The 26,616-nt window shown below is 39.7% G+C and overlaps 3 long non-coding RNA genes, 12 other non-coding genes and 1 pseudogene across 16 annotated transcripts in view; all 16 read right to left on the bottom strand.

Annotated features, from left to right (window-relative positions):
- Positions 1-3,824: 3,824 nt before the first annotated feature.
- LOC133068510 (uncharacterized) lies at positions 3,825-9,802 on the bottom strand. Of its 2 annotated transcripts, XR_009695516.1 has the most exons (4): positions 9,759-9,802; positions 9,040-9,125; positions 8,055-8,142; positions 3,825-3,889 (listed from the first exon to the last, which is right to left on the bottom strand). It is a non-coding gene; the product is annotated as an uncharacterized LOC133068510 (long non-coding RNA). The 2 variants fall into 2 exon arrangements; XR_009695517.1 differs by lacking the exons at positions 3,825-3,889; positions 8,055-8,142 and adding an exon at positions 8,573-8,782.
- LOC133068717 (small nucleolar RNA SNORD113/SNORD114 family) lies at positions 8,596-8,669 on the bottom strand. Its single transcript, XR_009695670.1, has one exon. It is a non-coding gene; the product is annotated as a small nucleolar RNA SNORD113/SNORD114 family (small nucleolar RNA).
- LOC133068734 (small nucleolar RNA SNORA79) lies at positions 9,531-9,675 on the bottom strand. The gene has a single exon (XR_009695685.1). It is a non-coding gene; the product is annotated as a small nucleolar RNA SNORA79 (small nucleolar RNA).
- Positions 9,803-11,578: 1,776 nt separating the features above from the next.
- Positions 11,579-11,653, bottom strand: LOC133068696 (small nucleolar RNA SNORD113/SNORD114 family). Its single transcript, XR_009695654.1, has one exon. It is a non-coding gene; the product is annotated as a small nucleolar RNA SNORD113/SNORD114 family (small nucleolar RNA).
- Positions 11,654-12,412: 759 nt separating this feature from the next.
- LOC133068689 (small nucleolar RNA SNORD113/SNORD114 family) lies at positions 12,413-12,484 on the bottom strand. Its single transcript, XR_009695648.1, has one exon. It is a non-coding gene; the product is annotated as a small nucleolar RNA SNORD113/SNORD114 family (small nucleolar RNA).
- A 1,210-nt stretch (positions 12,485-13,694) lies between these two features.
- On the bottom strand, positions 13,695-13,766 carry LOC133068704 (small nucleolar RNA SNORD113/SNORD114 family). The gene has a single exon (XR_009695659.1). It is a non-coding gene; the product is annotated as a small nucleolar RNA SNORD113/SNORD114 family (small nucleolar RNA).
- Positions 13,767-14,420: 654 nt separating this feature from the next.
- LOC133068511 (uncharacterized) lies at positions 14,421-17,436 on the bottom strand. Its single transcript, XR_009695518.1, has 4 exons — positions 17,349-17,436; positions 16,447-16,532; positions 15,562-15,611; positions 14,421-14,488 (listed from the first exon to the last, which is right to left on the bottom strand). It is a non-coding gene; the product is annotated as an uncharacterized LOC133068511 (long non-coding RNA).
- Positions 15,125-15,200, bottom strand: LOC133068702 (small nucleolar RNA SNORD113/SNORD114 family; annotated as a pseudogene).
- On the bottom strand, positions 17,017-17,090 carry LOC133068691 (small nucleolar RNA SNORD113/SNORD114 family). The gene has a single exon (XR_009695650.1). It is a non-coding gene; the product is annotated as a small nucleolar RNA SNORD113/SNORD114 family (small nucleolar RNA).
- A 714-nt stretch (positions 17,437-18,150) lies between the features above and the next one.
- LOC133068715 (small nucleolar RNA SNORD113/SNORD114 family) lies at positions 18,151-18,223 on the bottom strand. Its single transcript, XR_009695669.1, has one exon. It is a non-coding gene; the product is annotated as a small nucleolar RNA SNORD113/SNORD114 family (small nucleolar RNA).
- A 747-nt stretch (positions 18,224-18,970) lies between these two features.
- Positions 18,971-26,616, bottom strand: part of LOC133068244 (uncharacterized) — a 68,019-nt gene continuing 60,373 nt past the window's right edge. Inside the window, exons 23-28 of the long non-coding RNA XR_009695479.1 lie at positions 26,316-26,400; positions 25,710-25,772; positions 23,614-23,698; positions 22,205-22,278; positions 21,332-21,532; positions 18,971-21,042 (exon numbers count right to left, since the gene is read on the bottom strand). This is a non-coding gene — a long non-coding RNA (uncharacterized LOC133068244). The remainder of the gene's footprint in view (positions 21,043-21,331; positions 21,533-22,204; positions 22,279-23,613; positions 23,699-25,709; positions 25,773-26,315; positions 26,401-26,616) is intronic.
- On the bottom strand, positions 19,346-19,417 carry LOC133068710 (small nucleolar RNA SNORD113/SNORD114 family). The gene has a single exon (XR_009695665.1). It is a non-coding gene; the product is annotated as a small nucleolar RNA SNORD113/SNORD114 family (small nucleolar RNA).
- On the bottom strand, positions 19,618-19,689 carry LOC133068712 (small nucleolar RNA SNORD113/SNORD114 family). Its single transcript, XR_009695666.1, has one exon. It is a non-coding gene; the product is annotated as a small nucleolar RNA SNORD113/SNORD114 family (small nucleolar RNA).
- LOC133068707 (small nucleolar RNA SNORD113/SNORD114 family) lies at positions 23,253-23,324 on the bottom strand. The gene has a single exon (XR_009695662.1). It is a non-coding gene; the product is annotated as a small nucleolar RNA SNORD113/SNORD114 family (small nucleolar RNA).
- Positions 24,173-24,241, bottom strand: LOC133068714 (small nucleolar RNA SNORD113/SNORD114 family). The gene has a single exon (XR_009695668.1). It is a non-coding gene; the product is annotated as a small nucleolar RNA SNORD113/SNORD114 family (small nucleolar RNA).
- Positions 25,915-25,989, bottom strand: LOC133068684 (small nucleolar RNA SNORD113/SNORD114 family). Its single transcript, XR_009695644.1, has one exon. It is a non-coding gene; the product is annotated as a small nucleolar RNA SNORD113/SNORD114 family (small nucleolar RNA).

Here is a 26,616-nt window from a genome sequence, read left to right as displayed (position 1 = left end):
ACCAAAGTTACCGCACTGGTGGACTTGGCCAGGAACACTGGTTCAGTTCTTTCATTCTGACATTCAAACCGCAAGCCATGCTCTCAGGACACAAACCCTGGCATGAATGGAGATCAACCGCCTCCGATCCCACAGGTGGGAACAGCACACCAGGCTCGGTGCCCAGAGCACCTCCCCACTTTACTCTCAGCAGAGGTGGGGGGGACAGTTGAGGCCACAGCAGGGACACATCTAAGCGGGCCTACCTTCCTCCCCTCCAGGCAGCCACCAGCAGCTCCCGCTGACACCAGGGACATCTGCTGGGGATGCGGCTTAGCCCCCACCAAGCTAGCGGACGCTCATTGTATCATGGTGAAAAAACACACAAGCTGGGAGATACCTTAAATCCGACTCTTTGCCACCCCATGGACTGTAGTCTACCAGGCTCCTCCATCCATGGGATTCTCCAGGCAAGAACACTGGAGTGGGTTGCCATTTCCTTCTCCAGGGAATCTTCCCAACCCAGGGATTGAACCTGGGAGATGCCTTAGATCTGCGGGAACAGAAAATAAAACCTGGCCCCCAAATTACAAGTGAGGCTCAAGGGCCTGGAAGGATACATGTGATGGGGTCAGGACTGCAGGGAGAGGGGGAGACAGATTTTCTCTCGCCTCAGTGGGCAAAAAGCTTGGTGTTGTCCTCATTGCTTCAATTTGCAGATGGGGAAACTGAGGCCAGGCTAGGCAGCCTCTGGCTACAACTGCAAGACTCGGGTGGTGAGAAGAAGGAAGCAACACCCCTGGGAGGGTCCCTGGGGGAGACCAAGGTTCCCAGCGAGCCTGGGAGACCAGGGGAGGGAAGACGTGAGGAGGAGGAGGAGGCCAGTGGGGAGATTCCTTGCTGGAGGGAAAACGGACAGCACCACTTAGGCTCAAGGGCAGGGACGGGAGGAGAACATGTGACATGGGAGCGCACACACTGCACGGGGCGGGGAGCTGTACGCAGGGGCCACGTGCTCCGGCCTGGGCACAGCTCTTCACGCTTTCAAGATGCTGGCAGAATCAATGAATGAAATGTGACTTCCCTTTTACAGGTGACGGGCATGGAACTCGGAGAGGTCCGGTGACGTCCACAGGCACACCTTGCTGTCCATCCTGGTAGAAAGAAGACGAAGTCAGAAGAGAACGAGACACAACAGGATCGCCTGTCCTCGGGGGCCAGGGTCCACTCAGCAAGGACTGTCAGCCCCCCCAGCGCTCATACACGTGTCCCACTGATTTCAGGACCAGTTCAAAGTCCCCTCCGGCTTCCGGAGGGTCTGAGGCCTCCACCGAAAGCTTGAAAGAAGAGCTGATGAGGCTGACCCAGCCTGCTCCAGTTTCATCAGAGAAGCAAAACCAAACCGCGGAATTCTGTCTTGCAAACCCTCAGCCTACTCAGTGACAGCTGAAGGTTTGTTTTCAATCTTCCCTTCCCTTCCTTGGGAGGAGGCCTCAGCGACCCCCACCAAACCAGACTCAGTTCTGGCTGGTGGCCACTGGGTTTCAAATTTTGAAATGGGCCTTTTGCAAAATATTCAGTTTCAAGCCCTTGGTCCGATTGCTTACATCCTGTCCAACTTCCTGGGGGAGTGAGATTTATTTAAGAAAGGAATAAAATCCCCATGTTCAGGCCATTGAGTGAAAACACGTTCCATCCCAGGCAATTTCAAGGATTAAGGTTACATATCTCCTAATGAGTCGCAGGCAGAAGGCAAAGTGGACCTGGCTGGAAGAGCAGGGCTAGCCTCAGTCCTGAGGAGGTGCCGGTCCTTGGTGCCAAGGACCCCGATTCTCTGCCAGGGAGGTAATTTGCCCCCCAGCATGGCCTCACAATCATTCCTTTGAACATTCATTCATTCTTTCACTTCATCTGCATTCTTACTGTCAGATGAGCCAGACTGCATAGGCTCTGTACTGGACAGTGGGGGGATCCGAGGCACCCAACACTGAGCACGCCCAGTTGGGAAGCTCGAGGCTGGCTGGGAAGGCAGATGCCTAACCAGATCATGGCCAAGCAATAGGACAGGTTTCTGCACAGAAGTGATGTTCATGGCCATGCAACAGCTCTGAGTGTGGCAGGGGGGGGCAGGGACTCATCCCACCTGGGGACATAGGACAAGCCCTCCAGCGACTGAGCACTGTGGGGAGAGTGCGAAAGGATGAGCTTGTGCAAAGGCATGGAGAACCAGACGCATGCAGACTCAGTGGGGAGGGGACTGGTCTGCTGGGCGGTGCACGAGGCCAGGGAGCATGTGGGAGGAGCTGCGGCTGGAGGACAAGGCATGAGGATCCTCGAGCATGAAGCCAAGGAGCTTGGACATCACCCTGAGGCTCTGGGAACTCATGAAAGGGCTCTACGGAGTGGGGGACTCTTCTCCAGGCATTCTAGAAAGATGCATAGGGAGGAGGAGCAAGAAGACCAATCAGAGGCAGACGAGAGCCCAATTAGCCTGGACCAACATGGAGTGATAGAGACGAGAGGGGTGGATTCCTGGGCTCCTTGTAGAGATGCTGAAGGTGGGAGGGACTGGAGTCAGAGGCAGAGTGAGGGATGGGTCGGGGATGGTGAGTAAAACAACACCGGTGGTGCTATAGAACATTCTAGCAATGTTAGTTAGCAACAGCTGGTGTCCCAGACAGCCATTTTGAGAAACTCAGTGGAATACAGTAGAGGAAAGAGAGAAGGGTCAACACATTTTATCCTTGCCTTGTCATTTGGCAACATACCTAAGAGAAGTACTTGAAAGTTGATGGGGCACATCACAGCCTGACACGCAACAGAGCCTTCCTTAACAAGTACGATGCTTGCATGAAGGTAGTGGTGGCTGGCTGGTCACACCTGCCCAGGAAATGACCGACCAGCAGCTGCACAAACTCCAAAGTACACTGGTCTCTCTTTCCTCCAAGGATGACCAAAGACCCCACTGACCTGATTGATCCCAGGGAGCCAAAGCCATCGACCAGCTCTCTCCAAGGCTATAGCCTTGTTCTCCTGTCTCTCCCTGAACACGGGAGAGAAGCATGGGGGGCTTCTCATGACGGGAGATCAGTCCAGACGGCAGGTTCACAAAGCCCCAGGCACCTGGGCTTCATAGCAACTGCTCACACTTGTAATTAGGTAATTTGGAAAACCTACCTCCCACTCAAGACTGGACCCTCCACCAAAGCAGAAATGAGATACACCTCATTTCTTGCCATCCAGCTTCTTGCACCAAAGAAAGGGCCCAATATTTTTTGAGTACATGAAAGAATGAATGATTCATTCACCAAGCACTTCCGGATGCCCAGACCTTCTTCTGGGTGAGTGTGACACAAAACAAAGACCCCAAACTCAAGAAGGTCAAAGCCATTTAGGAGAAATTGGTAGTCCATAGTCAATGAGGCAACATGGGCTCTGTCAGCAGTATGGACAAAGGATGAATGAGTGAAAAAGGGCAGGTTTGGACACAGGGATGTGGACAGTGGGAGGAGAGTGCAGGGCATGGCGGGAGTGTGAGAGGCAGGGGACGTCTGTGTTAAGCTTGGAGGTGAGCTCAACTCATTTACCTGGGAACTCTGGGGAAATGAGGGAACCCAGCCCCAGGACTTGCACACACTTGCCAGTCAGATCTTAGACTCTAGCCCAAGGCCATCAGTGCTTATCGTCCTGCTCACCCTCAGCATTAGGAGGGTCCACCAGCTACCAGTATGGTCTGAACTCCTCTACAGAGGGACTGGAGTTTAACCAGGTGGGAGAGAGTTGACCCAGAAGATTCAAATTTAGAGGCCCGGATGCCCAGGGTTAGGAAAGAGGATTCAATTCTACCTGTTCAGTCTGCAGGAGAAAGGTCAGCGGTTTGGTCCAACATCAAATCTTGTGAGGGAGATGGCTATAGTCCAAGCCAGATGACCAAGCAGCAGCATCAAGTTCAAAGGAAAGATGCAGCATGAGGAGCGGGAGATGGAATCCAGGGTCAGGAGCCATTCAAGACAAGAGAGGAAGAGGAGTGGTCAGTGTTAGACAAACCATGGATACTGAACAAACAATTGCTGGAGGGAAGGAGAGGATGGGGGGCGGGGGGGTAGAGGGAGGCAGGGTGGATTTGGGGCAAATGCCCCAAATGGTGCAAAAGTGCGGTCAACTCACGGTTCTCGTTGTCTGTCCCTGGAAAAGGGCACATTATGCTGCCTGAAAGGGGAGTAGTCTGAGCTCATCCTAACTGGCATTCCTTAAAACCTCAGTTGAACTCTTTGCTCGTCTGGGACAGGGGAATATGGGTACCACATCCATTTGGGAGCTTTTAAATGAATGCAGGTGACACCATCTATTACAGCTGCTTAGTAATTTCTAAGGCATCTCTTCCCTCCCTGGTACCACATTATGTATAGGACGGGTATTATGTTAGGTAAGAAGAGCCTCGTAAGCTTTTGTTAGATAAGGTTGGGCTTTCCAGGTGTCTGCTAGTGGTAAAGAATCTGCCTACCAGTGCAGGAGATGCAAGAGACTTGGGTTTGATCCCTGGGTCAGAAGATCCCCTGGAGGGAGGCATGGCAACCCACTCCAGTATTCTTGCCTGGAGCATCCCATGGACAGAGGAGCCTGGCAGGATATAGTCCATGGGGCCACAAAGAGCCAGACACAACTGTGCAACTGACCACCCCCCACCAACACACACACACACACACACACACACACACACACACAGACAAGATTAATTCTCAGGAAAATCCAGCCAGGGAGGTATCATTATCCTTGTCTAACAGGCGATGGTGAGGCTGGAGGTGCAGGGTGTTCCCCGTCTAACCCACTGTCCCACAGATGGAAAGCAGGAGGAAGCAGAGGAGCGGCCCCCCTCGCTAGAGGATCAAAAACAAGACTGTGTTATTTTCGACCTCCTGTCTTGGCAGAGGCCGGGGCAGCTTTCGGGAAGACCCAGGGCCTCCATTCCACCAGGCCGAGCCAAGGTTGCCCAAGGATGGGCCAAGGTCCAGGGCAGTTCGAACTGCCAGGATCCTGTCTCACTGTCTGGCACTGGATGCAGGAAGCTGGACTTGAGGGAGAATTTGCACACGGGTGGGAGAATGCCGCGGACCATCTGACACACCGCCACCTCCCCGCGGAATGGCTCCTGGCCATTCTCAGAAGGGCCATCCCATTTCCACAAAAGCACATGTATTTTTAGCTCTTCATTCATTCATTCAGCAGTAATTTACTGGGTGCCTCCTAGGCTCAGGCTGGGAAGGCCCAGGGGAGACAGAGAAGAATCTGACCCATTTCTTGGCTGTCGGGGCAGGTCACCTTGGTGGAGACATGGAAACAAATGCTTGTGAGCGGAGGAGGATGGGTAGCCCTGGATATTGAGCATGTGCCCTGAGGCTGGGGTATGGCTGCGTGGTCGGGGAAGGAAGCCCAGTGGGACCTGCTCCACTCACTGCCTCACACACGGGTCACTGACTTGTTCACTCATTTACTGATCTGTTCACTTAATTCACTCTTCCATTCACAGAGCACTCCATTTAGTCTTGGATGACATACTCATTCATTGAGTCATTTACTCACTCAATAATTATCCTTTCCCTCAATAACTCTAATATATGCCTTCCCCCATCCATTTGCCTATTCACTCCCTCATTAATTTGTGCCATGCGTTGACTTATATACTCATTAGTTAAATTATTCAACTTTGTCCTCTTTTTACTGACTTTATTCCCTCACTCATTTTTGACTTATTCGTCAATTAATTCATTTGGTTCCTCATCAACTCACTGGCTTATTCATCCCCTCATTACTAACTTCTACTAAACCACTCATTGATAAACTTGTTCTGGAATCTATTTAGTAATTCACTCATCTTTCACTTATTGGACCATTGGCCTACTAGTCTTTCGTTCATTCCCTCCTTGACCTATTTGTCACTCACCATCCACCTCTTGACAATTTTACCCACACAGAGACTCATCCACTCAAGAATGTAACATACACATATTGATTTACTCAGTGCATTATTAATTTATTCCCTCATTCTTATACTCCACATTTTCACTCAATTTTCCATTCGTTTGTTTACCCAAAAGCTCATTCATTCACTAACTCACTACTTCATTCATTCATCATTTATACCCTTTATTCAACAACTCATTCAACAAATATATTATGAGTACTCTACATGCAGTGCATACGAGGAGTGCAATTCTTAATGTCCTGGATCTTACAAACCAGGGATTCGGTCATTGGCTCAGGCATCTTCTCTTTTATAAAGCATCTGATACCTAAGCTGAGGTCCTGCCTTCTGTGCTTTTGGAAAACCCATGTATTTGCCCTTACATTGAATTATTATATTTATCAGTAATCCCACCGAATCCCAAAGAGTTACCTGATGGCTGCAACTAGATCTGATGTAGAAATGAATGCCATGACTAATACAGAGCCTGACATGGATTTGGATCTATACTTGCTGAGCTGAAATTATTACCCTAGTATTGGTTATTTTTCTACTCTCTCAGATAAAAAGTGCCAGGAAAACTTTAAAATGTGGGGTATAGGGACCTCCTGCCATCACCTCCAATCAGATCACTAATATTTGCCCTGAGATAGGGTAAAAAAATAATTCAAGTAATGAATTACGATCTCTGCATGCAAAATATCCAAATAATTGCAATCAACACGCAGAGCAGAACTGTATACTGTGTTGTGCTTCGTCGCTGAGACGTGTCCGACTCTTTGCGACCCCATGGACTGTAGCCCACCAGGCTCCTCTGTCCATGGGATTCTCCAGGCAAGGATACTGGAGTGGGTTGCCATGCCCTCCTCCAGGGAATCTTTCCAACCCAGGGATTGAAGCCAGGTCTCCCGCACTGCAGGCAGATTCTTCACCATCTGAGACACCAGGGAAGCCCAGGAATAGTGGAGTAAATAGCCTTTCCCTCCGGCATTGCAGGTGGATTCTTTACCAGTTGAGTTACCCAGGAAGCCTGAACTACATACTATGTACTATTAAAACCAATGTCTTTTAAACTGTTTTATTTCATAAATTTTAGTAATGTAGAACTGTAATAACCATAATCTTTGTTTCAAAATACATTTTCACCACTGGTCCTCTTCTTACTTAGGTTTTCATAGATTTAACTCACTAAAATACAAGAACAAACGCAATGAATATTTTAACTTCTATGTCCTCACTATACACAGAATTAATATTGATAGATTAAATCTTCTTGGTTAAATGGATCTCAGAGAAGCAACGCTGGGTCAACAGCAATTCTTGTTTCACAAAATTTTATCATTGGAATATTCTTGGTCATTTTAATTTTCTTCATGTATGAATTTTACTTATTGATTAATTTAGTCAGGTACTCATTTTCAAAAATAAAACCAATAGCAAAGAATCTGCTTCTAAACAAGAGGGAAGTCGGAATTGGCTGTATGAGGCAGGGAGCTCAAACTCGGTGCTCTGTGACAACCCAGAGGGGTGAGATGGAGGGGGAGATGGGCGGGAGGGCACATATGGCTGATTCAAGTTGACAGATGGCAGAAACCAACACAATATTGTAAATCAACTATCCTCCAATTAAAAATAAATTAATAAAAAGAATAAACAAGAGGTTAAGCTTTGCCTGTTAAGTCTCTCTGTGTACCCCTTAAACAGCGTGGTAAAATAGTTGAGTTAAACAAATGTTTGTTTCATGAATAATCACATCATTGGTCATGAGTGGCCACTGTGATTTTACTAGCCTGTTTATCTTTAATTTAATTATTTAAAACCCAAGGAAAACACAACCAACCCAAGAATAATATCTTTGACTAAGTCTAAAATTCATCTATGCCCCTTTTACTCTAAGAGGTAGCATTAAATCTATTTTCTAATGAAAATCTTTTTTTTTTCCTTTTGCAAAATGAATCAACCATGACATTTCTCAGACAAATTCTTATCCTTTGTGCCAGCATAATCTTTGATTTGTTTATAACTGCATGAAACCCTCTATTTTTAAAGAATATACTTATCATCCACAAACAAAATGACCAAACCAAGAATAAAAACTTAATCTCATACTTACGTTGATCTATATTCTCCTTGACCACATAGGTAACCGTTAAGGATCATCATTATTAAATAATAACTAAAACAACCAAGGTGCAGCCATTCTAGGGCACAAAATAGATGAAAAAAAAGAACATACACTGATCATCGGCTCGTATTTTATACTCATTCATTTAGTTAACCATTTGTTTAATGAATCAAACCCACTTCAAACTAAGAGAAGGACATATATTTAGCTTAGCTGTATCTCACACAAACCAGTAACAACTTGATGTGTCTCTTCTTGATGGACCAACAGACTTCAAATTGAGTGAGTGAAATAATTATATTTCAGAACTGAAATTTCACACTGAACTGAAACTAATTATCTTCCCTGTTTTATAAATGTCTTCAAAGTTGATCTGTGTTTTGACCTCTCTTTTCTTTTCAATATATTTATTGATCCATTCATTTATTTACAGATAGTATAAAGCCAGTATCTATGAACCCTCTCAACTAGATTCTCAAACATCCTGGGATGATTCCCCCAAGAATCATACACTAATTGTCTTTTCACCATGGACCTCAGGGGTTACAAACATGATTGATCATAATTTTCATTCAGATGCATTCCATTCACATCATTGGTCCAGGTGTGGTCCTTCAGCATTTAATTTGAACAATTTTTAGATGTTACAATGAACAGCCATGAATCCTCTGTCCTACTCAACAAATGGAGTACTGACTTCCTAAATGAGTAACAGCCTAGATCATCATCAAGAGAGGAATGGGACAAACATAAAAAGGGACATATCAGTTTTGAAATGAATGGGAAAGCTCAGGGTTTTTTTTTCCCTTTTACCTCACTTGTGCTAAACTGCGTTAATCATAAACTTCGGCTCATAGCACATTCTCATCATAGGTCTATGCATGGCATTTAATTTTAATTACATTTATTCTTTTTTAATGATACAGTGGAAACCCACAAACTAACCACCCAAACCAAGAACTTCATTACTCACACGGCATGGTGGTGCTCCTTCCCCAGAGGGATTAGGCTAAGCTCTTCATGGCTGGAGAAAAACTGAATGAGCTACAGTCCATCCATCTATGGAATGAAAAGATGTTGACAAATGAAAATGCCTGGATTCGGGTTTTAGTTTAGTGAACGCTAGGTAACCATGACAACAATTAATTGTAAACAATCATTTATACTACAATCTTATATCTGGCTCTACGAATGAATGGACCTCCATTTTATTAACCAATGAATTCAGTTTATTTTAATAGCATAATAAGCACCCTTAAATAAGCCACCCAACATAAGAACTATGAATCTTGCAGACAAGAGACTCTGCCCCTTTACCGACATTGATAAGAGGTTAGAACTTCATTTTGTAAAATGTGCCTGTTGTGTTGAATCAGATTCATCATGAACCTTGGTTGACAACACAGCCTTATCATTGGTCCTTATGTGACCTTCTTTGGTTATATCCTGTCCTTCCTTTTTTCCAACTGTCAGACTTGCAAAAACCAGGAGTCACTATCAGATAGGCAAGCTATCCGCATGGTGCTCTGGGTGAAAACAAATCTGCTTGCTCTATGATGGACTAAATCCCACTACCCGAGGTTTAAAGTAGTGAGAGGAACAGCCATCAAATGTATCCCATACTTTCAAACCATACACTGAATATCCTAAACAGCTTCCCCCAATGAAGACAAGAATTTGGCTATTGCTCACCTTGAACCATGAAGGTCTTGATCATTACAGTAGTTCATGTCCATTCTGTGAAGGACAAAGCAAATAGCAAAAAAAAATAAAGGGGGTGGGGTGGGGTGGGGTGGCGTGGGGAAGGAAAAATGAATAGGCATTCTTTTATAAATTAAAACGTTAAACGAAATGACAGAATATCTCTTGTTCCCAAAAAGAGAAATATGCAAAGGAAATAAATTCCTTCCGCTAATTCATGTTTTCCCCTCAACTGATTTGCTATTTAGGTTTTGACCAATTTACTTCATTATTTATTTCCATTTCTCTTAACAAACTAGAACTCACCACTGATCGAGGGCAAGAACACTGACTATGACTCTTCTCTGTTTAAATGACCTTACCCCAAAAAGGAAACTACTCTGGTTTCTTGATCCAGTGGTTAAGACCTCACCTTCCAGTGTGAGGGGTGTGGCTCTAGGATGATATTTTTTAAAAAATGTACAACTCAACAGTTGTATTGACTGGTTACAGCCTAATCCTTAATGTGTAATTCATTCTCATATCTGGTCTTTTAAAATTTTGTGTCCAGCTATAGCCATTTATCCATTGTTCTGTCATACAACAGACTACCTGCCCAAGGGTGAAAACGCTGTTTGCTACTTATACAGACCTACAGGCTTCTTCTCCAGAGACTCCCTAGCCATGACATTTACCTATGAGGAGCCCCTCTGGGGAGCACAAAACAAATATTGAAAAGAATGAAACAGCCTAGATTTCGACTTTGCTCTAATACACTAATGGATGCAGAGTGAGAAAAGTTTAGATTAATCTGAAAACTTTGGGTGTGCCACTTGCTTCAGTTGGCAGAAAGTTAACCCTTCTTTTAATCTAATCAGTTCAATGATAAATTTTTTGAACATGTTTTTAAAGATTCTTTCTAATGTGGACTATATTTTAAAGTCTTTACTGAATTTGTTACAACATTACTTCCGTTGTTTAGGTTCTGATTTTTTGACCATGAGGCATGAGTTAGCTCCTCAACCAGGGATCAAAACCACACCCCTTGCATTGGAAAGTGAAGTCTTAACCACTGGACCACAAGGGAAGTCCCTCAATATTCTTCTTACCCAAACTAGCAAGAGACAGAATTTCTGCTCTAAGAGGGACATCCTCTGAGTGGAACTGGTTAAATCATAATTATTTCAAGACACGCTCATTACTGGCCCAGGCTTTGTCCCTTTGAGCGACTGATTGTTATTAACTTATTCATGTATGCACTCTAATGATAAAACTGCACAGGCTCAATGCCACAGCATGAATAATACTGACACATGCGCAGTTCGCTGCTCATTACCACACTGATCACAGACAGTGTAACTCTGTAATGGAATTCTGTGAGCACAATAGCTCGTGCTGCCTAACAAACTTTTATCAGTGTCCTTCTTTAATTTAAACAGTGCTTAATCTTTTATTTAATTTTATAAACATGTTTCCTAATTAGTAATATAACAAATAACCAGCAGACCAAAGACATCCCAGAACGTGAAACTGACAATTCATGCATCTGGCTCTGTGTGTTGCATTCTGAAAGATAAGCAATGTGAATACCAGCTCCTCCAAAAGAGGTTAATAATACATGCTCCGTGACATATGCAATCATTGCTCTAGGCCTGGCCACGTTTTTATTCACTTATTCCTACTGGCTAAACCTTCATGCATTAATTCACTTATACTAATGTATAATCATTATCCGTGACCCAAAAAAGCCCCCAAACGGGATAATCAAATACTTGTAACAATTGTCTATAGGATCATTTTCAGCAGACCCATAGATTAGATTTATTCTCATGGTGGACCTCAGATATCCAAACAAGTATTATTCACCATCCTAGACTCAGACACCACCAGTCATTAGCAAAGATTCAAGCACAGAATCTTTTTCTTCATCATGCTAAGTCACTTCAATTGTGTCAACTCTTTGTGACCCCGTGGACTATAGCCATCCAGGCCTGTCTGATGGTGGGATTCTCCAGGCAAGAAAACTGGAATAAGTTGCCCTGCCCTCCTTCAGGAGATCTTCCAGGCGCAGGGATCAAACCCAAGTCTCTTATGTCTCCTGCATTGGCAGGGGGATCTATACCACTAGCACCACCTGGGAAGTCTCTTTTCTTCATTCTATTCTATCTATTGATTTATTAAGTTATGACTTATAACTAAAAAGAAATATACATGAATCAGAAAAAAAACAAAATAAGAACCTTGATATCCCTAAGATCTACCTATCAAATCATTTCCCAGAAACGAGATCTGTTTCTTGAATTGACCTCAGTACTTCATACATGGATGCCTTGACACAATTTGGCCTATCAATCCATGTTATTGGACTACAGTTGTCCTGCTTTGATTATATTTCCTACTTCTTAACAATGCACTGACCATGATAAGCCAACCAAATCAAGACATGAACTTTAACTATGACTCACACTGGTCTCCCTGCTCCTAAGACAACACTGAGTTTGGGGCCATGGCAGAATGCTAAAATCAGTGCAGGAGTGATCGTTCTGAGCAGCACAAAAAAAAAAACAAAAAATAAAGTTTGAGACCTTCTATCTATTGGCTGTTTGCATTCCACCTTTCCTAGACTCAGTCATTTAATATTCATTAGTTTAGAGTATTCTTTCCAGTTGAACCTCAGCATTCGAGACACGTATTCATTGTACATGACTCATACCCCACCAGTAGTCATCACTGATCCAGTATTCCTTTTTAGAGTCACAGATTACCAATAATTTATTCCTTCTGATTGCTGAATAGTATTACACTGCATAGATATACCACATTTTGTTTCTCTATTCACCAGTTGATAGACATTTAGATTACTTGTATGCGTGCGTGCTCAGTCATGTCTGACTCTTTGAAACCCCACAGACTGTAGACCTCCAGGATTCTCTGTTCATGGAATTTTCCAGGCCAGAACACTGGAGTGGCTTGCCATTTTCTCCTCCAGGGGACATGGATTCAATATTGTCCCACTTTTGCTTCATTCATAACTGTGTATACTGATCAAATCTCATATGCCGCTGGTCATCATTAATGATCCATGTTAGACCCTCCTTTTATTCATTTGTGTTACATTTGTATCAATTAAATCATTCATCATGGATATTAATAAAAATCACATTATTTAGGAAAATACACCAATGAGATCCTTAAATATTTCTGAACTCTGTCTAAAGAAGCTTTTCCCATATACACTGTGTGTGTGTGTGTGTGTATGTGTGCATGTGTGTGTGTATATATGTGTGTGTGTGTGTGTGTGTGTGCTTACTTGCTCAGCCATGTTCAACTCTCTGCGACCCCGTGGACTATAGCCCACCAGGCTCGTCTTTACTCAAACAATAACTAAAACGAAAATAAGATCTTGGACTATTGTTACTCACCATGTTCTCCTTCCTAACATAGGCAACATAATCTTGACCAAGACAGACCCAAGATCAGCTTGGTGCATCCACAAGCACACATAATGATAAACAAGCTGAGATATTCTCCTCTCCCCATTGATGCACAATTTCCAGTCTCCATGTATGGAGTCATTTAAGTGTTTATTAATTCATACTAATTTTTATTTTTCTTTCAATACAACAAACATCAAACATGCAACTGACTCAGGGCAATTACTCGTTACTACTTATCACTGAAAATATGCTTAATTTAAGACATAATATATTTAGTCAATTTTATTATCTATTTCAATATATTAATATTCATTTTCCTGACTAAATATTAATGAACAATGTTTCACCCTCTTCATCTTTATTCATTTATACATTTGCTAATTTATTCTGCCATTGATTCATTTATATTTTTAAAATTCATGAGCACAAAGACCAGGAAAGAGATCACTGTATAATATTGAAATCTATCTGCAGTCATTTAAAGTATGTTGAATAGATGAGTTCTTTTGCATTGGACCTCAGACTTCTGGACACACAGAATTCATTGTATGTGACTCACATACCAGACATCATCATTAGACCGTGACTGGTCAACTTTCTCTTCATTTGCATCTATATTTGTCTATTAATTCATTAATAAAGAAAATGAAAGTAAAAGTCACTCGGTCAAGTCCAACTTTTTGTGACCCCATGGACTATATACAGTCCATGGAATTCTCCACGTCAGAATACTGGAGTGGGTAGTCATCCCCTCCTCCGGGGGACCTTCCCAATAATACTATTCCTCCTCATACATTCCTGACCTTAGTTGAAAGGGTCAGATGAAGCAGAGACAATAAACTAGAATTTTTCATGTTTGACCATCTTTCAGGCACACATGTATATGACTCATACATCAACACTGGTCATAACTGATCTAATATTGCCCCCCCTTTTTTCAATCATTTCTATAGCTTTACTGATCAAATAATTATTTCACTAATAATAATTTTTAATGTTATGATTCACAAAATTTCAAGAATACATTTTGTGTCCCTAATCTATATATAGAATTACTCTCATGACAATATATCTCTTATTAATTATCCTCAGTTTTTCTTATATACATCAATATAATGTTAACTCTATCCCATATTTATCACTAAGGTAGAGTTGCATTCTCTAAATATATTTTGCACTGTTAAATGAATAACTTAAAAAAACCAGAAACCAAGAAAGCAACTTCACTATTACTCACATTAATCTCTGTATTCCTATTAAATACAGGCAACCCCAGAGCTCATGATGGTGGAAGATGCATCTGTCCTGAGAAGCACAGCATAGAACAGACAGTAAAATAAATGATGACACAATCACCATTTCTGAATAGGCGTCAACGTTTTCAATTTCATTAACAATGCCTTTTGCTATACAACATACATTCCTAATTGGACAACATTTCATCCTATTGCTTTTTTAATGTATTTATTCATATATGTCTAATGAAATGAAAGTTGCTCAGTCGGGTCCAACTCCTTGTGATCCCATGGACTCTACAGTCCATGGAATTCTCCAGGCCAGAATACTGGAGTGGGTAGCCTTTCCCTGCTCCAGGGGATATTCCCAACCCAGGGATCGAACCCAGGTCTCCCACATTGCGAGCGGATTCTTTACCGGCTGAGCCACCAGGGAAGCCTAAGAATACTGGAGTGGGTAGCCCATCCCTTGTCCAGGGGATTTCCCCAACCCAGGAATTGAACCGGGGTCTCCTATATTGCAGGAGGATTTTTTACCAACTGAGCTGTGAGGGAAGCTAATTTCATCATTAAAAACAAATCTAAGCCTATACAAGAATATAATCAATATTGATCACAATCAATACAATAATATGATCTTTGTAAATGTATCACATCTCTTTACAGAAACAATTTCAACAGAGGAACAGACTAATTTTGTTCCATGTTGGACCTCAGAGTTTCAGACACATATTTTCTTATCACCCATGACTACTTTATCATCAGTCATCATCATTGGCCCATGACTGGATCTATTCCTCTTCATTTGTATGTTTGTACTGATTAAATTATGAATGCATTGATACAAACAAAAATAATACATGGTTCATATAAGCTCTAGGACAAGATCAAGGATATGCCTAACATCAGTTTGCAGAATCATTTTCCACATAGACTAAACCTTTTTAATTAACAGACCTCAATCATGTTAATTATTGATTAATCAACATAGTACTTCATATTTATCATTAAACTTTTTCATATTTATCATTATTTATCATATTATCATTAAACTTTTTAATGAATTTAATACTTTCTAATAATTCTATAAATACTCTTAAACAGATGACCCAGTCCAAGACAATAATGTTGACCATTACTCACCTTGGTCTCACAATCTTGGTAACAACAGAGGCTAAAATCAGCTCCAGCATCTATTCTCAAAAGGATCAAGCAGACAAGATGATAAAAATGTTGAGATTTTCTCTCCATTGATTCAGAGTTTTCACAGTTCATTTGCATAGTAATTTAGGCATTTATTAATTTACAGTAATACTTATTTATTTTGCTCTCAATAAATCAAATATCAAAGTTGTAACTTTATCAGTAAATTATTCCCCCTCACTATTATTCCCACTCAAAGACATATACACTTGATTATTTTATTTTCCATTCCAATTTATTTCATTAGATTTCTCTATAATACTTATAATGAACAGTGTTTCCTTGTTTCATATTTATTCACTTACATATTTGTTTATCCTGCCATTGATTTCTTAACAATAATAATTTTAGATATTACTGTACACAAAGACTAAGAACATGATCCCCATATATGCCTGGCATCTCCCTATAGTATTAGATTTTTTGTGTTGACCTGTGGTGTTCCTCATCAAAGACTCATACCACAAGTCATCATTGTCCATATGTGTCCTCGTTACCTTCCTTCACATCACCATTTTTTTACTGATCATCCATTCACTATTAACAATTTAACAAAATTGCTTCATGGTCACAAAAACTTAAAACAAGGAAGGTCCTTGACTCTTTCATTTGTCTATAGAATTACTTCCCACAGAAACTGTCATCAACTGCTCTCAAAGTTTCCTATCCAGATGCATTAATATAATGCTTCATAGTAACCCTACTTTTACTGTTTCACCATGGTTCACAATCACCAATTATTTTCTTATAGACTGTAAAGAAGGCAGTGAAAATCTTACAAAAACTAAAACCACAAAACCAAGAAGAGGTTTGACTATGACTCACTTTGCTCTCCTAACCCTTAACACATCAAATGCAACCGCAGAATTCATGACCACGAGGAAGGCGAACATCAGCCCATTGTGGCAAGTCTAAGGAATAGAAGATAATGTAGAGGATAAAAAAGACATTAAGATATTATTTTAATTAGTCTTTGAATTCCATGTTTCATTCAGTCATTTAAATAGGTAGTGAACTGGGATCATTTATACTTTAGTTTCTCCTAAGCAAATGAACAATATCAATCTTGACACTGATACAGATCACAGACACGTGAAATAGAGAACATAAAATTTTACTTATCAATAACTATATCATTCTTAGCCAAAGAAAAACATCCCTGAACCATAAACTTCCTAATTTACATTTGTTTTTAATGTATATTAATAGAATTTCTTGCCTAACCACATTTCTATGGTTGAACAAAGTTTCACCAATTTCATCTTTATATTTTATTTCATTGATCCAATTATAAACATAAAAAGAAAATGTATGAACATAAAACAAGATACTTGTACATTCCTGACAGGTGTCTATAAGGTCACCTGGAACAGAGGCAATGGGTCTCCGTTTGCATTGGACCTCAGAGTTCCAAACACGTATTCATCGTACACGACTCATACACGCACCGAAAAGCCATCATTGATCCAATGTTGTACCTATCTTCTTCACTCACTTCTATATTGTTTATTGATGAATTCATTAATTCACCAATAATAATTTTAAAACTCAATTATTTGCAAAAAGCAAAGAAAAAAAACCCCAAAGCTACTATTCTATGTATAGAATCATTTTCATACCAATGTATCTCTTTCTTTACACCCTTTGTTTTTCTGTTACATTCAACAATATATTAGATGCCCTGAAAGAAATCACAGAAAGGACATAAGATTTTGACTTTTACTCACACTGGCCTCTGTACTCCTAACACGGAGATGCAAACACAGGGGTCACTATCACGGTACCACTGCTTATATCAGCTCGAGGGGGTAGGGTCTGCGAAGTACAAAACAGTCAATGACAAAAAAAAAATAGTTTAAGTACATTGCCCATCGATCCTTGATTTCCACATTTCATTTACTCACATATTGAAGTATTTATAAATTATTCATAATGGATCTATTTTTCTCTTAACAAAATGAACAACAGCAAAGTTGAGACAAATCCATAATACTGTAAGTGACTCTTAATTATCAGTATTGATATAATATTTAGTCAAAGATATACTGGTGAGCCACTTTTTCCTGACTGAGTCTCAGTATTTTCACTTTTATTAACAGTATTTCTTGCCTTGCCACCTGTTTATAGTTAGACAAGTTTCACCCTTTTTACTTATTATTTCTTTACCTTTTTCTTTACCTATTATTTACATTTCTTTACTGGTTCTAAAATTAATCTCTTAATAATAATAAAGAAAGAAAGTGAAGTCACTCAGTCAAGTCCAACTCTTTGCGACCCCGTGGACTGTAGCCCGCCAGGCTCCTCTGTTCATGGGATTCTCCAGGCAAGAATACTGGAGTGGGTTGCCATTTCCTTCTTCAGGTGATGTACCCACCCCAGGGATTGAACCCAGGTCTCCCACACTGCAGGCAGATGCTTTATCCTCTGAGCCACCAGGGAAGCATATAAATTGATGAATACAATAGCTGTACTGGGTATATTTCAGCATCTATCTCTAGGATGAACTAAAAGAAATACACTAGGTTTTTGCTGGACCTCAGTATCAGGACATATATTATTCATTATATAGACTCATCTGTTACCAGTCATCATCACTAGCCCAAGAAAACCCTTTTATTTTTCATTCTCATAAACATTTGGGTTTATTTATAAATTTGCTACTAAATACACACAAATGAAAAGTAAACTAAAATATCCTCAATATCTATCTCAAAAATCTTTTCCAGAGACTAACTCTGTTTCCAAAACTGACCTCAAAGATACGTTTATAGATTAATAAAGATAATATTTCATGTCAATCTGATACTTAACATGGCATTCTCCCCTCCTTGATTGTTTGAGCAAGCTCCGGGAGTTGGTGATGGACAGGGAAGCCTGGCAAGCTGCAGTGCATGGGGTCATGAAGAGTGGAAAACAACTGAGCGACAGAACTACAACTATCCGTAAACAAACCACTCAAACTAAAACGTCGGCTGTTACTTACATGGTCTTAACATACCCACAACACAAATGAAACCGGAGAGAGTGTAACCGTGGAAGATGCTTCCATCCACCTAAGTGCACCCATTCTGAGGAGTATAAGGCAAAGGAGATGATAATAAAACGAGGCACTCTTTCCATCATCTGTCTACAGAATATCGTCTCTGCTGTGAATGGACAAGCTTAATGCAACACTGGACCACAGAGTTCCAGACACTCTTTCATTTTATACGATTCATATTGATGAGGATCCAACATCGGTCCCCCCTTTTTCTGCACATATTTCTATATCTTTATTTTGGTTACATAAAAATCCACTAATAAATTTAGCAAGAACAATTCAAAAAATAAAGCAAAAAGAGCCCAGGTGTACACTGAAGCATTTTTATTTTTTTTAATAATGTCAAAATTGTAACTGACTCAGCCAGTAACTAATACCTGTCATTGTCTATATCACCCTAAGCCAAAGAGGTAATACCCTCATAACATATCTTTCCTATTGATTATCAATGTCTTTTCAATATATACATAATAGTAATTTTTGCCTAACCACTTATTTTTATAATTGAAAAGGCTACATATTCATCATTTTTTATTTTACACATTTGCATATTGATTATTTCATTGATCCACTTATAAAAAAAAAATGCATGGTGATAATAACCAAAACAAAGATCTTTGTATATTCCTAACCACTGCCTAAAAGGTCACTTCACACAGGTCACTGGACTTGATTTCATTTGCATCAAACCTCAGAGTTCCAGACTCATATTCATTGCACACAACTCATACACCTCAGGGAGTCACCATCAAGCTAACACTGTCCATCTTATTCAAATACATTTCTGTTTAATTTATGAATCACAAATTCACTAATAATTTTATCAGCACAATTTTAAAAAAGATGATATATACAGAATTATTCTTACTTTAACACTTTAATACAAGAATATGATCTCTTTATATTCCTGAAGTCTCACAAAATAAACAGTTTCTCATCAGAGGGAAAATAGTATCATGGACCTCAGAGATCTAGCCACGTTTTCATCGTTTAGGACTCTTCCCGAAACGACCATCATCATTGGTCCACAACTGAGACTCCACTCTTTGTTCAATTCTGTTTATTGACTAACTCAGTAATTTACTATTAATAATTTTAAAATCCTATTATTTACAAAACTTTAGAAAAGTCATGATATTCCTAAGGCGTAAATAGATCATTCTTACAACAATGTATCTCTTTTAAATTAGATACTGTTTTTCACCTTTGCAGTAATCAATTAATGTGTCATAAATTTCGACAGTTATCACTGAGCTAGACTTGGCCTTCTGTTATTCCATATGGGACATTCGGCCAATACACTGAATACACACACACACACTCACACTCACACAAACCAACAAAAAGAAATGAACAAAACCGAGACAAAAAAATTGATTATTACTCACACTGGTCTCTGTGGACCTAACACAGAGGTGCAGTCAGTCAGAAGGTGCACCGCCATGGAATAATACTTAATCAGCATAAATGTGTCCATTTTGAACAATGCAAAGCACAGTCCATGAGAAAGGGGAGAGAAACATATCGCCATTCATCTTACATTCTACATTTCATTTATCCAATCATTGAGAAATGTATAGCTTTCCCATAATGTACAGATTGTTTTCTCTAGACAGAAAGAACATCCTCATAATTGAGATTGACTCAGATCAATAAAATTGACTCCCAGTATTTCAGATCTATCTGAATCAACCTAGACAGCATATTAAAAAGCAGAGACTTACATTGCTGATAAAGGTCCACCTAGTCCTTTGGTTCAAAGCTATGGTTTTTCCATTGGTCATGGATGGATGTGAGAGTTGGACCATAAAGAAAGCTGCGTGACAAACGATGCTTTTGAACTGTGGTATTAGAGAAGACTGTTGAGAGCCGTTTGGACTGCAAGGAGATGCAAACAGTCCATCCTAAAGGAAATTAGTCCTAGGTGTTCATTGGAAGGACTGATGCTGAAGCTGAAGCTCCAATGATTTGGCCATCTGATGCGAAGAACTGACTCATTGGAAAAGACCCTGATGCTGGGAAATATTGAAGGCAGGAGGAGAAGGGGACAACAGAGGATGAGATGGCTGGACGGCATCACCAACTCAATGGACATGAGTTTGAGTCAACTCCGGGAGTTGGTAATGGACAGGGAGGCCTGGCGTGCCGCAGTCCATGGGGTCGCAAAGTTGGACACGATTGAGCGACTGAACTGAACTGAATCTTAGCCAAACTTCTTTCATTTTTTTGTCACCCATGTGATTAGTGCAGTCATTATTTTTAGAGAAATCATCCAACCCCAGACTAGGAATGAGATGATGTCTCCTGGCTCGTACAACAAAGATGCCATCCTAGGCTGATGCTCCAGAAGGAATCCTTCCTTCAGGTTCCATGCATCCACTCTGAGGGGTATAAAGCAAAATGAACCATCAATGTGGTAGAGACACTCTCCATTGCTTCTTGTTTCCACACTCACAGTGTTATTCAGGCTATCCTTAACTTAGGGTACATAGAAAACCTTTTGACAATGAACCATTTGGATATTACTACTGAACCAGAATATAAAGGTTGACTAGGAGCTTCACAGGCTTCCCTTGTAGCTAAGCTGGTAAAGAACCGCCTGCTGTGAGGGAGACCTGGGTTCAATCCCTGAGTTGGGAAGATGCCCTGGAGAAGGGAAAGGCTACTCACTCCAGTATCCTGGCCAGGAGAATTCCATGGACTGTATAGCCCATGGGTTCACAGAGTTGGACACGACTAGGAGCTTCCCAGGCGGCCAAGTGGTAAAGAATCCACTTGCTCGTGTGGGAGACGCAAGAGATGTGGGTTCAATCCCTGGGGTCAGGAAGATCCCTCGGAGTAGGAAATGGCAAACCATTCCAGTATTCTTGCCTGGAAAATTCCATGGGAAGAAGAGCCTGACAGGTTTTGGTCCATGAGGTCTAAGCATACACCTCTCTGATCATTTATTCTGTCCCCCTCAACCTTAAGCTAAGTGGTAACAGCTGTGTGCCATTCATTAGTAATTGAAATTCAGGGTGTCCTTGGTATATTAACAGTATTTCATGGCTCACCACGTATTTCAGTAATTGGAAATTGCTTCATTTCATCCATCTTTATTTTTAATTATGTATTTATGGATTCTCTCATTTTCCAATTATAATAATACAATGAAAATTCATGAACACAAAGACCACAGATAAGTTCATTTATTCCTGACATCTCTCTATAAGCTGCCTTCTCAAGTTGAGAACGGACGAGATTACTTTAATACTGCATTTCAGAATTCCAGACAAGTATTCACTATATATCACTCATGGATCCAACATTGTTTCTCTTTTCCTACATTTATTTCTACTTGTATTGATTAAATAAAAATTCAAAAAAAAGTCTTAATGGGTATAGAATAATTCTTACTTAAATATATATCTCTCTTTAATAGACTGTTTTTTTATCACCGAACTATGAGTAACTTTTTGATTAACTGAATATTTTTTAAATAATACCATAAAGATCCTCAGACAAATCACCCAATCCAAGACAACAACCTTGACAATTATTCACCTTAAGTTCCTTCCTGACACACAGGTGGTGTGACCACCAAGCACAGCAGAAGCTGAGATAGCAGAAACATCCACCTGCAGAATAATAAGCAGACAAGGTGATAAAAACACTGAGCCATTCTCTCCATTGATCCAAATATCCTACTCTTTATTTTCACAGTAACTGAGGCATTGACTAACATATAATTAGTAATTGATGAACTTATTGTCAAAGTTGGAACGGACCCAGTCAGTACCTAATACCTGTCACTTTCTATATCATCCTTGACCAAAGAGATGATACCCTAATACTACATCTTTCTCGATGGGTATCAGTATTTTCAATATATATTAATGTATTACTACATCATACTAATTTTTGCCTAACCACATTTTTATAATTGAAAAAGACATCACATTCATCTTTTTTAATTTTACACATTTTTATATTGACTTTCATGGATTCAATTATAAAAACAGAAAATACATGGAAGAAAAGTCATAACGAACAGAGAGCATATTAAAAAGCAGAAACATTACATTGTTGAAAAAGGTCCGTCTAGTCAAAGCTATTATTTTTCTGCAGTCATGTATGGATGTAAGAGCTGGACTATAAAGAAAGCTGAGTGCCAAAGAATTGATGTTTTTGAACTGTGGTGTTGGAGAAGACTCTTGAGAGTCCCTTGGACTGCAAGGAGATCCAACCAGTCCATCCTAAAGGAAATCAGTCCTGGGTGTTCACTGGAAGAACTGATGCTGAAGCTGAAGCTCCAACACTTTGGCCACCTGATGCAAAGAACTGACTCACTGGAAAAGACTCTGATGCTGGGAAAGGTTGAAGGCAGGAGGAAAAGGGGACGACAGAGGATGAGATGGCTGGATGGTATCACTGATGCTATGGACATGAGTTTGAGTGATGGACAGGGAGGCCTGGTGTGCTACAGTCCACGTGGTCGCAAAGAGTCAGAGACGACTGAGCGACTGAACTGAACTAACATGATTATAAAAACCAAAACAGAGATCTTTCTAAACTTCTAATCACTGCCGATAAAGTCATTTCAAATAAAACAACAAGCCTCAGGGTTTCAGACACATATTTACCGTACACAACTCACACGCCATGGGTAGTCATCATTGATCCAATATTACCCCTCTTTTTCCTATGTGCACTCTATTTCTTTATTGTATAAGCCACAAATGCACTATGCATAATGTTAGCAGTACAATTAAAAAAACAAAAATTGCCTGGATGTATCTAGAATTATTCTTACTTTAACATATATCTCGTTAACACTCTCAACTTTCTCTATGGTTCATATATCCATACTCAACACTGAAATGTGGTGCCTTATTATATTCAACATTTATTAATAACACATTGCATTATGTTAATAAAATAAAAAACTGAGAAAAATTTCAACTATCACTCACATTAACCTTCATCCTCCTCCTGTTCCGAAGCAATCATAGAGCTCATGTCCATGAAATATGCTAAATCATCTCTACTGCCTTCATTCTGAGGAGTGTAGAACAAAGATGAGAAAAATATTCATACCTAATTGCCATTAATCCTTATTTTCCATATTACATTTAATCAGGTAGTTATATTTTCTCTTTCCCTCAGTATTTTTTATTTTGTTACAAGTGAAAGTTCAATCTTTACTTGGAGGCAGAACAACCAAACTACATATGCATTTCTAGTCAATCTGGGTCAAATAGGTAACTCTCACCCATTTTTTTGTGGGCATCAGAGTTTCCAATGTTTATAAATAGTATCTTTTGTCTCACAAAATTCCAATATGGACAATGCTTCATCCTATTTTTCCTTATATATTTATTTTTGTTTGCTTAATGCTTCCAGCATCACAAGATCGATTAATAATAACAAATGTAAGTCTATGAAATCAATACACGAATATACATTTTTACATTCCTGACATTTATCTATTGAAATAATTTCACACAGGGAACTGATGACTTATGTTCTGTGCTGGACCTCAGAGTTTCAGATATGTTTTCACTGTTCAGGACTCTTCTTTTCATGATCATCACTGGCCCATGACAGAGCCCCCTTTTTGCTGTTTATTTCTATTTGTTCATTGACTAATCTATTTATTCACTAATCATTCTCCCAGCAGTGTACTCATTTTAAATTTTTATCATTCACTAATATTTTTATAATGAATATATGTTGATTTATTGGAGTATAATGGGTCTACAATATTGTGTTAATTTCAACTGTATGGCAAAGTGAATCAACTATATGTATACATACACTGCCTCTTTTTTTAATTTCCGTCCCATGTAGGTCATCAGAGAGCACTGAGTGGAGTTCGCTGTGCTATATGGTAAGTTCTCATTATTTATTTTATATGTAGCACCAGTAGAGTATATACGTCAGTCCCAATAAATAGTATGCTGTTATTCATCTATGAGTTAATCAATTCATGTTTCATAAGATTCTATATTTATCACCGAGTTACACTGTCCTTCAGTTATTGTATACGGAAATTTCAAATAATACACTGTATACCCAGAGGAAAAAAATCACTGAAACTATGATGAGAAATTTGACCATTGCTGACATTGGACTCTGTGCTTCTGACACACATAAGGTGCCTTACAAGAGACTAAACGTGTGGATGTGTCCATTTTGAACAATATAAAGCATGATCAATGAGAAGAAAAGAAAAAAATTTATCACCACTGACTCTTCATGCACTTTTCATTTAACCAGTCATTTAGGAATTTATAACTTTTTTAGAATGCAGACATTGTTTTCTCTTAACAGAAAGAATAACTTTAAATGTGAGACTGACTCAGAACAATAAAGTCAACTCTGAATAGTTCAGGTCTATATGATACTTAGCCAGAGAGGTGACACCGTTGAACCATCCATTTCAAAATTGATATCAGTGTTGGCAGTTTGTATTAATATCTCTTGCTTCATCATATATGTTCATAATTAGATAATAATTCACTGTTTTCATTCATCTATTATCTATATATCTTTAATGGTGCGTTCATTGATTATAGTAATAATTTTTAAACTCAGTCTAGGAACTTGAACTTTGTACATTCTTAACACCAATGCACGGGAAGAAATAAAGAAAAAGAGTATGGGTTTTGCTGGAGCTCAGAGTACCGGACTCTTCCTTACATCATCCACGGTCAGGTTAACATCATCACTGGTTCATTTGGGCCCACTTTTACTTCATTTATACTTATATTCATAACAATTAAATCATGACTTCACTGATAACAACAAAATTAATATTTTAGTAACAAAAACCAAAGAGCAAGCCATTAAACATCCCTGACTCTTCTTTAATTAATACCAAAATAGATTGTACCTTTCACTAATAAATATCAATGTTATATATTATCAACTAATCAACATCTGGTCTCAAGTCATATTTATCACTGGGACATAGTTAACCTTTTGCTTATATTTACTACTTTCAAAGAATATTATGAAAACACTTAAAACAACACAAACCAAGATGAAAATTTTGAGCAGTACTCACCTTGCTCTTTCCTAAAAATGATATTGATCACAGTAGAGGCTGAAATCAACTTGAGCTAATGTTCTGAAAAGTATCAAACAAAGAAGGTGATAACAGAGATTGAAACTTTCTCTCCATTGATCTGCAGACTTGTTTATCGATGCTTTCATTGGCTCAATTATCATGACCAATGAAAACGTCTGAATAGAAAGACACTGCTTTTCTATTGGATCTCAGAGTTTCAGACACGTATTATTCATTATCAATGACTCATACGCCGGCATTAATCATCACTGATCCAGAAAAGAAGACTGGCTCCTCATTCTGTATTGTTAATTGATTAATTCATCAATTCACTAATTATAATTTATAACTCTATGATTCACAAAACCCAACAAAAGACTTGAAACTGCCAATACTCACGTTTCTAGAAAAATACATTATATCTTTCTCACCTATGATCAGTTTTCACATAGGCAATAATCAGTATAATGCTTCACACTAATCACTTTATTCTCAACAGGATTAAAAATGACCCTCTTTAATCATACTTCAAATATATTAATAATACAGCAAAAACATTAGACAAGCCATTCAACCCAAGACCACGAATTTGATTATGCTCACATGGGTCTCTGGTTCCAACCACAAAGATGCCATCCTAAGCAGGCGCTCCATGAAGAATCCTTTTTTCAGATCTCATGCTCCCACTCTGAGGAATATAAAGCAAAGCAGACCATCAAGATGGTTGAGACAATCTCCACTGCTCCAAGATTCCACATTCACAGTATTATTCAGGCCATCCTTAACCTAGGATACACACACTATCTGTCAAAAACTAACCACTGGGATCTCACCACCATGCCAGAATCTGAAGAATGTCTTTCACTTAGATCCTGTCACCCTCATCCTTTCCCTAAATGGTTAT

The sequence above is a fragment of the Dama dama genome, chromosome 13 (assembly GCF_033118175.1).
Source record: "Dama dama isolate Ldn47 chromosome 13, ASM3311817v1, whole genome shotgun sequence".
NCBI classification, from domain to species: domain Eukaryota; kingdom Metazoa; phylum Chordata; class Mammalia; order Artiodactyla; family Cervidae; genus Dama; species Dama dama.
This window is presented reverse-complemented; position numbering and strand designations above follow the sequence as displayed.